The sequence below is a fragment of the Schistocerca piceifrons genome, chromosome X (genome assembly GCF_021461385.2).
Source record: "Schistocerca piceifrons isolate TAMUIC-IGC-003096 chromosome X, iqSchPice1.1, whole genome shotgun sequence".
Lineage (NCBI taxonomy): Eukaryota > Metazoa > Arthropoda > Insecta > Orthoptera > Acrididae > Schistocerca > Schistocerca piceifrons.
The window spans coordinates 328,464,109-328,477,663 of record NC_060149.1 but is presented as its reverse complement, the minus strand read 5'-3'; positions in this window follow the sequence as shown (position 1 = coordinate 328,477,663).

Sequence of the window (13,555 nt, the reverse complement as noted above, 5' to 3'; positions counted from 1 at the left end):
CAACTAATCGCCCCTGGACATCAGTTTTCAGTCACTGTGTTGACCATTGCAGTTATTGCATATCTAAAAGACCCTAGAGGTGCGCAATGTGTATACACATCTACTGAGCTGATTATAGTACTAATATATCTGGACATTGTGAGTCGTGTTTTATTTATATTCTGGATGACACTTCAGCCTTTGATTCGGCTCTTCAGGTCTTGGCAATAGAATTGGGTGATGGCATTTTTGCCATGACGTAGCACTCCAAGATGACGTTGGCAGGAAATTTAAAAATCCAAGATGGCGAAGGTGGGAAATTCACAAAAAAAGGGGTATCACAGTCGGAGAATATAGGAATTCTTTTATCATTCATTAAAGTGAAACCACAGCACTGTATTTTAACGGTTGCCATTAAAATGAAACCGCCAATCACAATGTAACTGCCACGTTCAGAAGTATCCAATTAATTATCAAAAATATTAATTATATAACATTATTTCCAAACTCACATTGTGTAAATTTCCACCATGTTCTACTTTATCCGAACTAATTGATTTGTATTACAAATTACATAAGAGCATGCTCTCTCTCTCTCTCTCTCTCTCTCTCTCTCTCTCTCTCTCTCTCTCTCTCTCTCTCTCTCCCCCCCTCCCTCCCTATTTTCATACCATTGATTTCAATCTCACATAATATGATCACAGAGAATCGAAAAGTCGCATACAATATTGCCATATCTGCCTCTTTAGTAAATTCCATCTCTTTGTGTTATACACTCACGAAAAAACGTTTATGTCAAATACATCAGTACTGTGTCAGTAAATTCGATCTCTCTTGCTTTAATATATCACTGATGGATAATGAGTTTGCAATATCTTTCTGAAAAGATCCCTACCTAAGCCCGTTTGTAACTGATTCATAACCTGACTACTTATCCTGTATATCACTCTAAGTAGATCTGCAACCTCTGTCAGTATTAATGTCTTAGAGAGGCAGCTCATACATTTGTGGAGCACGCAAAAATTATATGCTGATCACAGTAATGAAATATATTACAAAGGTAACGGAAAAACATAGAAAACAAACAAAGGCACTCTAGTTACAAATTTATTACATAAACGTTATATTAATTCCTTTGTTCATCACACAACGAAAGTTAGTTATTCACCTTTAATACTTATTAAAATATCAAATATTAAAAACATTAGGTGGTTCCAATTCAAAAAAATCTGTGAATCATCTGCAACAGGTAACCAGGTTTTAACAGCTGTATCTGACTTATTAAAATCAAACTGACACTGTACTGAGTTTTGTCTGCAAACATTATACGATATAAATGGTATTACTTTTATGTAACTATCACTCAGTTTGTTGTACCGATTTCGAAACAATCCATTGAAAAAATACTTTCATATTTAACACACAATTCCAATGTAACAAAGTCTTCATAACCTCTGTTGTTCTATTTCTTGACATACTGTCATTTAGAAACTTACTTCCTAAATGGTGTTTAGATTATAGTCAAAACTAACAACGTTGTTTGTGCCACAACAGTCATCATTTAGAGAGTGAACATTAATTTTCCTTACAGTTTTACCTCGTGCTACTTTATAAAGAGGAACTGACATTTTAAATACAGAGTTAATACCTCGCACATATGCAAAAAGTGCTTTGTTTCATACGGATATTTTTGTAAGCAACTGTTTCCATGCTATTCCCTCTGCCAGAAGTTGGGTGTATTCGGAAACACAACCGCCAACTTGTTACGAACCTCCGTCGGTAGTTGAATAAACTCAGTTGTCAGTTCTACCATCACAAATCAGAAAGTGGCGCATATCCCCATGGAATACTAAGAGTGATTATTAATATAACTGTGGTGCTTGCAGTACACGCTAATCTAAATCCTGAATTAATCATTTAAGTGTTTACGGTTGGGAGGCGTTAATTATAACAGTGATGTAAATCTTGAATCATCGACTTTGATCTTCTAATAACATATATCTATTGGTCCATGAGTAACACATGAAAATTATATTTTTTAAGCACTGACTTAATAACACAAGTCAAAGAACGAATTATTTTAAAAAACAGACTTCTTTGCCTCGTGATGACTGGGTGTTCTGTGATGTCCTTAGGTTCGTTAGGTTTAAGTAGTTCGAAGTTATAGGGGACTGATGACCATAGATGTTAAGTCCCATAGTGCTCAGAGCCATTTAAAAAAAAAAGAAAACACCGACTAGTGCCGCCAGCTACGTCTTGTGGGTAATATTGGTTGAATAAATGTTTTATTACTGTTTGAGACATCAGTTTAATTCGACTGTTCTATCTTCAAAACATTCAAGTAAAAACAAGAATGAGTACTGAGTGCACAACGTTTCTATGACCATGATAAGAAGGAAGTCACCATATCAACATGATCTGACAGAAATTATTAGTCATGTTAAAGGCGATGGTGGTGGTTAGTTATAATATTTCCCTGCATTTAACATGACAGAAAAAGAAAGAAGTAGACAGTCAGTTGTGTGAAGCGCATATTACGGAAAGATATAAGCGATAGCTAAAACAGTCGAAATTCCTGTCATTTATCGACTGCGTTACTCTGCGGGCTTGTGACTGCTGTAATTCTTGTGCGTGATGTACTTCGTGTTCCGGTGCAAGCGCTCGTACTGACTGGATTGGAGCAGGCTCTTGCAGCGAACCATACGCGGGCTTGTGACTGCTGTAATTCTTGTGCGTGATGTACTTCGTGTTCCGGTGCAAGAGCTCGTACTGACTGGATTGGAGCAGGCTCTTGCAGCGAACCATACGCGACTGGAACAGGAAAGGAAAGGGAGGTAATGACAGTGGCACGTAAAGTGCCCTCCGCCACACACCGTTGGGTGGCTTGCGGAGTATAAATGTAGATGTAGATGTACTCGCGTTCTCAGACGCGACAGCGAGAGCTATATCTAAATCTCGAGAACTGATAAATTAAACTCTGATGACTTAGCATAAGGCCCAAGTCCAAATCGGATTATCAAAGTCACTGCAGTCCTCAGAGTAGCGTCCAGCACGAAGTCTCCATGAAACTCCCAGAATTTCTCTCCAGAAAAGCCAACCAGGTCCCTTCAACCCTCGGTGTGTCCGCTTGGCACAATTCACTCGGCCAATCTCTGAAAAGTTTTAACTGCCTCTCCAATGAGAGGAGTTGCATCGATCAAGCTGTCTCTCGCCAAAAATTTAGATACCAGAAAGCCAATCAGAAACATGATATCGTAACCAGAAAAGGCCCAAAACAACGTTCTCTGCGTATTATGCGATTTCTTGTGAATTTAGGTATTTTCCGGACTGTTCTTCCTACGGAAAACTGAAGTGCAAATTTTGTCAGGTGCAGCTGTGGTAATATATCAGAATCTGGAAGGCTATCCAGTAACAGCACGAAACGGTTGTTTCAGCAACTGGTCGCCCGAACTCTGAGGCGGTTTAGTAATTCAGAGGCTTTGCCTCTCCATATTCCAAAGGTTTCCACTCCTTATTGTCTGAACTGGACGCTCAGTCCACCTGCCCAGTGGAAAGCTTTCGTCCTGCTCGAGTGGCTGAATAGGCTGGCATGGCCCACGCGTGTTTACTCCTTCCGTTGGGGTGAACTCTTTCTGAGCTGCTTGAAGCGTTCATTGCCCGTGGGAAAGGCTTGTTCTTCTTCGAAGTATGAAGTTTCCCGTGAACCGAAAGCAACAAGGTAGAGAAGGGTTTTAAATCTCAAGGAAAATCAGGTTTCCTCAGTATCAGAATAGAGTTGGAATAAAAGTGCATTGCTGCCCCTGACCACTCATGTAGTTATGCGTAAAAACATTTTCATCAAGGAAAGTAAATATCGAATGAAAGAATGAAGGTGACAGGCAAGAGGTATACCGACGACTGAAGAAATAGGGAAAAAAATGCGGGAATCAATCCTAGCACTGGGACAAGTCTCACATCGTACTCTCTCTTAAAGCTGTCACCAGAAGAAGTTTCTTTAAGAATTTTGATGAAACCTTTGCCAAATAACTTTCCCCAACCCAGATATTAACAGACGAGAATAAAACCCGAAAAGATAAGGAGAATATAGATGGGAAATTTTTGTGTCCCTGCAAATTTCGCCCTGTGGGTGGGGGCAGGGGGTGGGGGATGGGGGGGGTGGGGGTAGAATAGGCCACAGGTATTCCTGCCTGTCGTATGGGGCGACTAAAAGGACTTTCACACGTTTATGTGATGGCCCCCTGTAGGGTTTGACCTCCATTCTTCAAAATTTCCCCGAATAGCGAGGCAATTGGGGAAGGGCGCCTTACAAGGTACATTGTGTCCATCGTGCATTGAGATCTTTAACCCACTTTCTCGTCGTCGCATTGCAGTCATGCCCATTCTCCATCTCTTGGGCGAGGACACCTTCCTGAGTGCGTTTCCACCATGCATAATGCAGTGTCGATTTCTGCATCGACGATGACCATGGATTTCTTTGCACCTGATATCCAGCAGGGTAGCCAGTCCGTTCTGGCGGGGCCACCATGGAACCTGTTGGTTGTAGCACCCTGACCACACAGGGATCGCTGTGCTGATGCCTGCGCCGATAACTCACCAAGTATGCCAAGGAGTAGATGCCCATCCCCCTGGGGCATGGGGACTCCAGGCAATGGCCATCCTCCCAGGTGGCCTTTGCTGCGGCTTGGTGGAGTGCGTGCGGAGGTCCCCTGGTCGGAGTGGGTGGCATCAGGGCGGATGACATGTGATGAAGCGTAGTCCATCATCTCTTGCTGGTGGTGAAACACCAGCGGTCTCTAAGTGTTTACGAGCTCAATTCAACTCATAGAAGTATGACCTCAGATCGTTCCCCTCGCTGGCCACACCATTGGAAGAATGTCAGGCTAAGGATGGCAGCAGATCTTTTCGCTCCAGTATGTTCGAGAACTGATGGGGAATCTTTCATGACGATGAAACCTCAGTGCTTTGTTGAGCATTTAGAGCCCAAGTTCGTTGAGGTGGAGGGCTTGTCCAAAATGAAATCTGGGTCAGTCGTAATCAAAATAGCATCCTCTGCCCTGTCATGGGCGTTACTCGCTTGTGACAAGCGGGGGGACGTTTCTGTAACCATCACGCCCCATAAGAGCTTAAATATGGTCCATGGTATCATATTTCACAGAGACCTTCCATCGAAGTCCGACGATGAGCTGCTCGCCAGTTTAGAGTGGTGAGGTGTACTTTTCGTCTGGCGTATCCACCGGGGTCCGAAGGATAATCAGGTTGCCACCATTGCCTTCATCTTGGCCTTTGAGGGTGATACATTGCCCGAGAAGGTCAAGGTGATGGTCTACCGGTGTGATGTGAAGCCCTATATCCCTCATTGATGCAATGCTTTAAGTGCTGGAAGTTCAGCCATATGTTTTCCCGCTGTACTTCCAGCGTCACAAGCCGAGATTGCGGACGCCAATCATATCCCAATACTCCATGTGCCCCGCCTCCCTTCTGTGTCAACTGTGGAGAGCACCATTCGCCTTGCTCAAATGACTGCAGGATTCCCCAGAAAGAAAGGAAAATCATGCAGTACAAAACCCTGGACTGACTGACCTACACTGAGGCTAAGATAAAATTTGAACGCCGGCATCCTGTGTATGACGTGTTCTTACGCCAACGCTATAACAGTTCTGGCACCATCAGCTCCACCAACCCAGGTCACCTCTCAGAGCTGGAAGACTACACCTGCCCCCTTGATGGTGGGGGGCATTTCCCTCCCTGTTGCTCCTGCACCACCTACTTCAGGAGAAACACCCTCCCCCCCCCCCAACCATCGGTACTTTTGTCCCCACTTCTAAACTGGAGATGCGCAAGTCTTCTTCGGCTTCTCTCACTAGGAAGGGGTCCCTTGGGTCACTCCCTTCCCAGGTTTCTTCTAGTGGGAACGACGACACCTACCAGTGGCTGAAGAGCCCAAATGGAGCTGGTAATAGGGATTCACGCTCATACTCAGTCCTGGAGACTGAGCCATTGAAGTCCTCCTAGCCAGGGAAACCCAAGGAGCACCGAGAGAAATCCAAAAAGAAAACCCCTAAGACCAAGGAAATGGTGGTGGCACCCACACCACCACTACCTACAAGCTTTGTGTCTGAGGATGGGGTGGAGATTTTGGCGCCCCTGAGGACCTAGATCTCGCCAGACCCTCAGACACAATGAATATAGAGTGCTCAGGCAAAAAATCGGTGGCAGCAGGTGACTCTGAGGCATAACCTACCTCATTGAATGTTCCATGCCTTCCCAGTCTCACAATGTCATCCTCCAGTTGAATTGCGACGGTTTTTTCCACCGCCTGGCTGAGCTACGGCAACTGTTAAGCTTTACACCTGCTATGTGCCTTGCCCTCCAGGAAAACTGGTTCCCAGCAGTGCAGGCCCCTGCTCTCCGCGGCTATAAGGGATATCACAGGAACCGTAGCGACTATAATCGAGTGTCAGGTGGAGTTTGCGTTTATGTCCTAAACTCGGTCTATAGTGAACGTGTGCCCTTTCAAACCATTTTTGAAGCTGTGGTTGTCAGAATAAGGAAGATGCAGGAAATAACTGTCTGCAACGTATATCTTCTTCCAGATGGTGCAGTACCCCTGAATGTATTAGCTGCACTGGTTGATCAACTCCCTAAACCATTCCTGCTTCTGGGAGATTTTAATGCCCATAACCCCTTGTGGGGTGTTACCATGCTTACTGGCTGAGGCAGAGGTGTCAAAACTTTACTGTCGCAATTCGACCTCTGTCTCTTCAATACTGGGACCGCCACACATTTCAGTGGGGCTCGTGGTAATTACTCGGCCATTGATTTATCAATTTGCAGCCCAGGACTTCTCCCACTTATCCAGTGGAGAGCACATGACGACCTGTGTGGTAGTGACCATTTCCCCATCTTCCTGTCACTGCCCCAGCGTCAGGCACACGGACGCCTGCCCAGATGGGTTTTGAACATGGCAGACTTGGGAATTTTCACCTCTGCCGTCACCGCTGAATGTCCCCCACACAGTAACATCGATGTGATGGTTGAGCAGGTGACTAGCACAATTGTTCCTGTGGCAGAAAACGCGATCCCTCGCTCTTTAGGGTGCCTGAGGCGTAAGGCATTGGGTACCACACGTCACCTCCCCGAGTCTGGCCAAAGATCAAACGTCTTTTCGGGAACCAGGCCCCAACAGCTGTCCCCGGTGTTACCATAAATGGCGAGATATGTACCGATGCAATCGCGATTGCCGAGCACTTTGCTCGAGCCTCTGCGTCGGAGAATAACCCCCCCCCCCCCCCCCCCCAGCCTTTCACACACTCAAACGGCGGCTGGAAGGGAACGTCCTCTGATTCACTACACGCTGCAGTGAATCCTGTAACGCCCCATTTCCAGAGTGGGAGCTCGTCAGTGTCCTTGCACATTACCCCGATACAGCTCCTGGGCCTGATCGCATCCACAGCCAGATTATTAAACCTCTCTCATCTGACTACAAGTGACATCTTCTCGTCATCTTCAAGCAGATCTGGTGCAATGGCATCTTTCCATCGCAATGGCGGGAGAGCATCATCATTCCGGTGCTCAAACCCGGTAAAAACCCGCTTGACGTGGATAGCTATTGGCCAATCAGCCTCACCAACGTTCTTTGTAAGCTGCTGGAACGTATGGTATGTCGGCGGTTGGGTTGGGTCCTGGAGTCACGTGGCTTGCTGGCTCCATGTCAGGGCGACTTCCGCCAGGGTCACTCTACCACTGATAATCATGTCTCCTTCGAGTCTGCCATCCGAATAGCCTTTTCCAGACAGCAACATCTGATTGCAGCCTTTTTTGACTTACTTAAAGCATACGACACGACTTGGCGACGTCATATCCTTGCCACATTGTATGAGTGGGGTCTTCGGGGACCACTACCGATTTTAATCCAAAACTTCCTGTCGCTCCGTACATTCCGTGTCCAAGTTGGCGACTCCCATAGTTCCATCCATATCCAGGAGAATGGAGTACCGCATGGCTCTGTATTGAGTGTGTCTCTATTTTTAGTGGCCATTAACGGTCCAGCAGCAGCTGTCAGGCCCTCCGTCACACCTTCTCCGTGTGCAGACGACTTCTGCATTTCGTACTGCTGCTCCAGTACTGTTGTTGCTGAGCGGTGCCTCCAGGGAGCCATCCACAAGGCGCAGTCATGGGCTCTAGACCACGGCTTCGAGTTTTCAGCCGCAAAGTCGTGTCTCATGCACTTCTGTCGGAGTCGTGCCGTTCATCCGGAACCCGAACTTTACCTTAATGACGAACCACTCATTGTATTGGAGACATATTAATTCATAGGACTGATTTTCGACGCTCGATTGACTTGGCTCCCTCATTTTCGTTAGCTTAAGCAGAAGTGCTGGCAGCACCTCAGTGCCCTCTGTTGCATGAGCAATACCAATTGGGGTGCAGATCACTGTATGCCACTGCTGCTCTACACAGCCCTTGTCCAATCCTGAATTGACTATGGGAGTGTGGTTTATGGTTCAGCAGCGCCTTCAGCATTGCATTTAAGCGACCCTGTGCACCAGTATGGGGTTCGATTAGCGACAGCAGCTTTCACGACGAGTCCGGTGACCAGCGTACTGGTGGAGGATGGTGTCCCACCACTGCAGATCAGACGAGCGCAACTGCTCGCCAGTTACGCAGCATACATTCATAGTTCCCCTGAGCATCCGGATTACCGTCTCCTTTCCCTCCCACGGCAGTCCATCTCCTACATCGGCGGCCCAGATGAGGGCTAACGATTGCGGTTCGCATGCGGTGCCTTCTCTCGATCTGGAGTCCTTCCCTTTACCACCTCTACTTGCGGTCCGTTCACGTACGCCTCCATGGTGTACGCCTAAGCCGCAACTTCGTCTGGACCTTCTGCATAACCGAAGGACTCCATTAACCCCACCGCTCTCCGCTGTCACTTCCTCTAACGCGGTTTACACCGACGGCTCAGAAGCTGATGGTCACGTAGACTTCGCATACGTTCTTGGAGGACATATTGAGCAGCACTCCTTGCCAGTTGGCTGCAGTGTTTTCACTGCAGAGCTGGCGGCCATATCTCGTGCTCATGAATACATCCGCTAATGCCCTGGCGAGTCATTTCTCCTGTGTACTGACTCATTGAGCAGCCTACAAGCTATCGAGCAGGGCTACCCTCGCCACCCTCTGGTAGCGTCCATTCAGGAGTCCATCTATGCCTTGAAACAGTCCCGCCGTTCCGTGGCGTTTGTGTGGACCCAAGGACACGTCGGAAACCCCGGCAACGAACTGGCCGACAGGCTGGCAAACAGGCGACGCGGAAACCGCTTCTGGTGATAGGAATCTCCGAAGCTGACTTGCGTTCTGTCTTACACCGCAGGGTTTTCGGCTTTGGGAGACGGAATGGGATAACAGCACGCACAACCAACTGCGTGTCATTAAGGAGACTATGAATGTGTGGAAGCCTTCCATGCAGGTCTCTCGCAGGGAATCAGTTGTCCTCTGCCGGCTCCACATTGGCCATACGTGGCTAACGCATGGTTATCTACTCCGTCCTGAGGATGCACCTCAGTGTCGCTGTGGCTCGCAAATGACAGTCGTCAACCCATTGCTGGACGGCCCACTTTTAGCCGCTCTGCGGCAGACTTTTAACTTTCCCAGAACCCTGCCTTCGGTGTTGGGCGACAATGTCTCCACAGCAGCTTTAGTTTTAGGTTTTATCCGTTAGGTTTTAGAGCATATCCTTTGTCCCTCTGTGTCCTCCACCCTAGTGCTTTTAGTGTGGAGGTTTTAATGTGTTGCAGAGTGGCTGGCTTTCCATTTTTATTCTCGTGGTTGGCCAGCCACTGTAATCTGCTTTCCTGTTTTACCCTCTTCCGTTTCTAGCCTCTATCTGTTGTTTTCTTGTTTTCTTTTGTTCCTGTTAGTGTTCGTTGCCTTCCCTTTGTTATTGTGGCTTTTCCTTTCTTTCCGTTTTATGTTATATGTTCGTCCTTTTTACTCTCACCCTTGTGGCATTGTTTTATTAGTAACAAGGGGCTGGTAACCTCATAGTTTGGTTCCTTCTCCCGCCTTTAAACCAACCAACCAACCAACCAACCCACCTGCAAAACTAACTTATTGATCCAACGACAACTTCCACATTACATCTTTCACTGAAGACGTTATAGAGAAAAGTAAAACATTAAAATACTGTTTCAGTGAATTTGCCAACAATCATTCCACCTAACCATTACCTACGTTATGGTTATAAAATTAAGTTACAAAAACAAGATTCATCTAAACAATAAACTAGGATTACTGACACCAAACAATAAATTGCACATGAAAATGTGTGTGCAAAATGTATGAACTATTTAGAGGGCGTCTGTTTTAAAATGTTGTAACTGTAAAGTTACTATCACTTGCTTGACAACATGTAGATAACCGAAGTGACAAACATATAAATAATAGAATTGGCAAGAATATGTATTAGAAATGACATAAATGTACAGAATAACAAACATTTGACTTGATAGTTATATCTATACAAAAAATGGCTCTTAGCACTATGGGACTTAACTTCTGAGGTCATCAGTCCCCTAGAACTTAGAACTACTTAAACCTAACTAACCTACAGACATCACACACATCCATGCCCGAGGCAGGATTCGAACCTGCGACCGTAGCGGTCGCGCGGTTCCTGACTGTAGCGCCTAGAACCGCTCGGCCAATCCGGCCAGCGTTATATCTATAAATTGTGTCGTCTACAGCTCTCTAAGGGTGAGCATAAACACGTTGTGTTTACATAATCGTTGTGTTCACTGTAGAGAAGTGCCATCACATGTCAGAACAAAATGTACGGTAGACCTTCGATTATTTGGAATGTGTAGCACAAAACGAGCAAACTCAGATTATGTACTGGCCATTAACTACGTATAAAACATGAGAGGTGCATTGTACAATGCGAAGAAAATCAAACTACATACAGAACATTACAATGATACGAGTGACATGTATGTGCATATGAGAGTGAAGTATGTTACAAACATAACAAAAAATATATTTGAGATATGAATACAACATTAACAACGAATATGGGAAACAACTCAAAATATACAAAAACATAAGGGTCACTGAAAAATCTAGGAGACTGTGCAATAGTATGTATTTTGAAACAGAATTTTAGACGTGTATAATAAAAATGCAGACCTGTAAGAAGTTATATTTGTTTTTGCGAGGAAGGCAGGTTTGATTTGAAACAACACATGCGCACTGCACAGTTGATGACGGTGCGTGGAACGTTCAGAAACAGTGTTTTTTGAATAAAGGCTCGAGAGGCTCGGGTCGCCATAATGGCTGCATGTCGTGATGGCACCGTTGAAGCGTTCAAATGCCTCTCCTCCGACAAAGGCATCGTTTGTTGCGTGGCATCTTTTATGCGTACCCTGAATATGTGGCAGCAAAGAGGGCATGATCATATATGCACAGTTAACAGAAACTGAGGGTATGTGTTATAGGCTGTTTTTGTATGTTCAAGCACGTTAATATAAATCACAACGCATAACTACTAACACAGGTCTCGCCGGGAGACAAACATGGTGTTGTAAGATACTACATGCGCTGGCAAACTAGAATTCACATTGTTCTTTCTCTTACGATAAAAGCTAGCCATACTAATTGGAAATGGTGCCTCGCCCCTGTGCATGACGAGTTATACGAGTGTGTTTGCATCGTGCGGTAACCTGGTTGCCGTAGTGGTTTTGTTTCAACTGCAGTTGACTAGTTGAAGGTAGAGGTTTCTTTGCCTTTCGTTGTGAATCAGGAACAGTGAAAGGTCTTAGGCGCGTGACCTGCCGCCGGTTTTATCTCCATCTGCTTAGATACTGCGCAAGCCACAGTACGATGCGTGGCGGGGGGGTGCCCTGCACCACTACAAGTGAGATCCTTTCTTGTTCCACTCGCAAATAAAGCGAACGTAAAACGACTGTCTATATGCCTTTGTATGAGCGCTAATTTCTCGTATCTTATCTTCGAGGTCATTATGCGCAATATATGCTGGCGACAGTAGAATCGTTCGTAAGTCAGCTTCCAATGCCGGTTCTCTAAATTTATTCACTAGTATTCCTCGAAAAGAATGTCGGCTTCCCCGCAGGGATTCCCATTTAAGTGCCCGAAGCACGTCCGTAACACTTACGTTCTGTTCGAATCTACCGGTAACGCAGGCCTCTGGTTTTTTTCGATGTCTTCCTTCAATCCAAACTGATACGGACCCCGAACACTAGAGCAGTACTCAAGAATAGGTCACACCACCGTCCTATACGCGGTCTCCTTTACCGATGAACTACACTTTCCAAAAAATTCTCCCAATAAACCGAAGTCTACCATTCTCCTTCCCTACCACAGTCCTCACATGTTCATTTCGTTACATATAGTTTCGTAACGTTACGACCACACATTACAACTACGTGTCAGTGGCAAGTACACGAGTGGGCCTTCGGCTCAGAAAGCCCATGTTTATGATGTTTCATTGAATGGTTCGCACTCTGACACTGCCGGCCGGAGTGGCCGAGCGGTTAAAGGCGCTACAGTCTGGAACCGCACGACCACTACAGTCGCAGGTTCGAATCCTGCCTCGGGCATGGATGTGTGTGATGTCCTTAGGTTAGTTAGGTTTAAGTAGTTCTAAGTTCTAGGGGACCGATGACTACAGCAGTTAAGTCCCATAGTGCTCAGAGCCATTTGAACCATTTCAGAGTGCCGCTACTGTGGCCCCGTATTTCTGCTCTATTTTCTTCGACAGTTTCTTTCTTAAACGCCTTTTCTCTCCATTCCTTCTCTCTCTCTCTCTCTCTTTCTGCATCTGCATCCTTGAGTGATCGGAGCATACGCATTGTGTTCTCTAATCCTTATGTTGTATCTGCCGCGGAAGTGAGTATCCTCGCTGGCTGATGCAATTGAGCTGTCGCACTGTGTGCGGTCTGTTCCGCCTAATCAATCATTTCCTGCTGACTGACGTCTACTGTGGCTGATTGCTCTGCTCCTGTACCAAGTAGAGTTCTTTAATGGACTCGTTCTCTTCCCCCTGAAACTGTTCATCTTCAGCACGCATTCAGTTTTCCTCAACGGCACGTTTTGCCTCTGCTTTCACCGATGCTACTGTTTCCATTTCTTCCCCTCTGTCTCGTTTGGCTCCTATTCTTGTTACCAGACGTTATGCCTTCCTAACCATAAGACGTTCCACGTACTGAATACACTCATGTTCCGTTTACTAGTAACTCCGAAAATCGCGTCAACAAAAATTAATTAACATGTGGACCGGAACCACAGGTTGCAAAGCAATGCATAATCCGTATAGCACTGCACTATAGCTAATCAGCTGTGTTCCATGGAAAGTAGATTCTGCCATCCGATCAAAAGAAAACAAATTCGCATCCCATATCTTGATGGAAAACGACTGGCAGGTTTGCCAAGTGTGCAGGAGTGGTCGTATTCGGAAATACTAGCGGCAATTTGCTACGAACCTTCGTGGATAAGTGAATGAATCCAGTTGCCAGTACTATCGTCGCAGATCAGTAAATAGCAGCATATCCCCATGGAACACTAA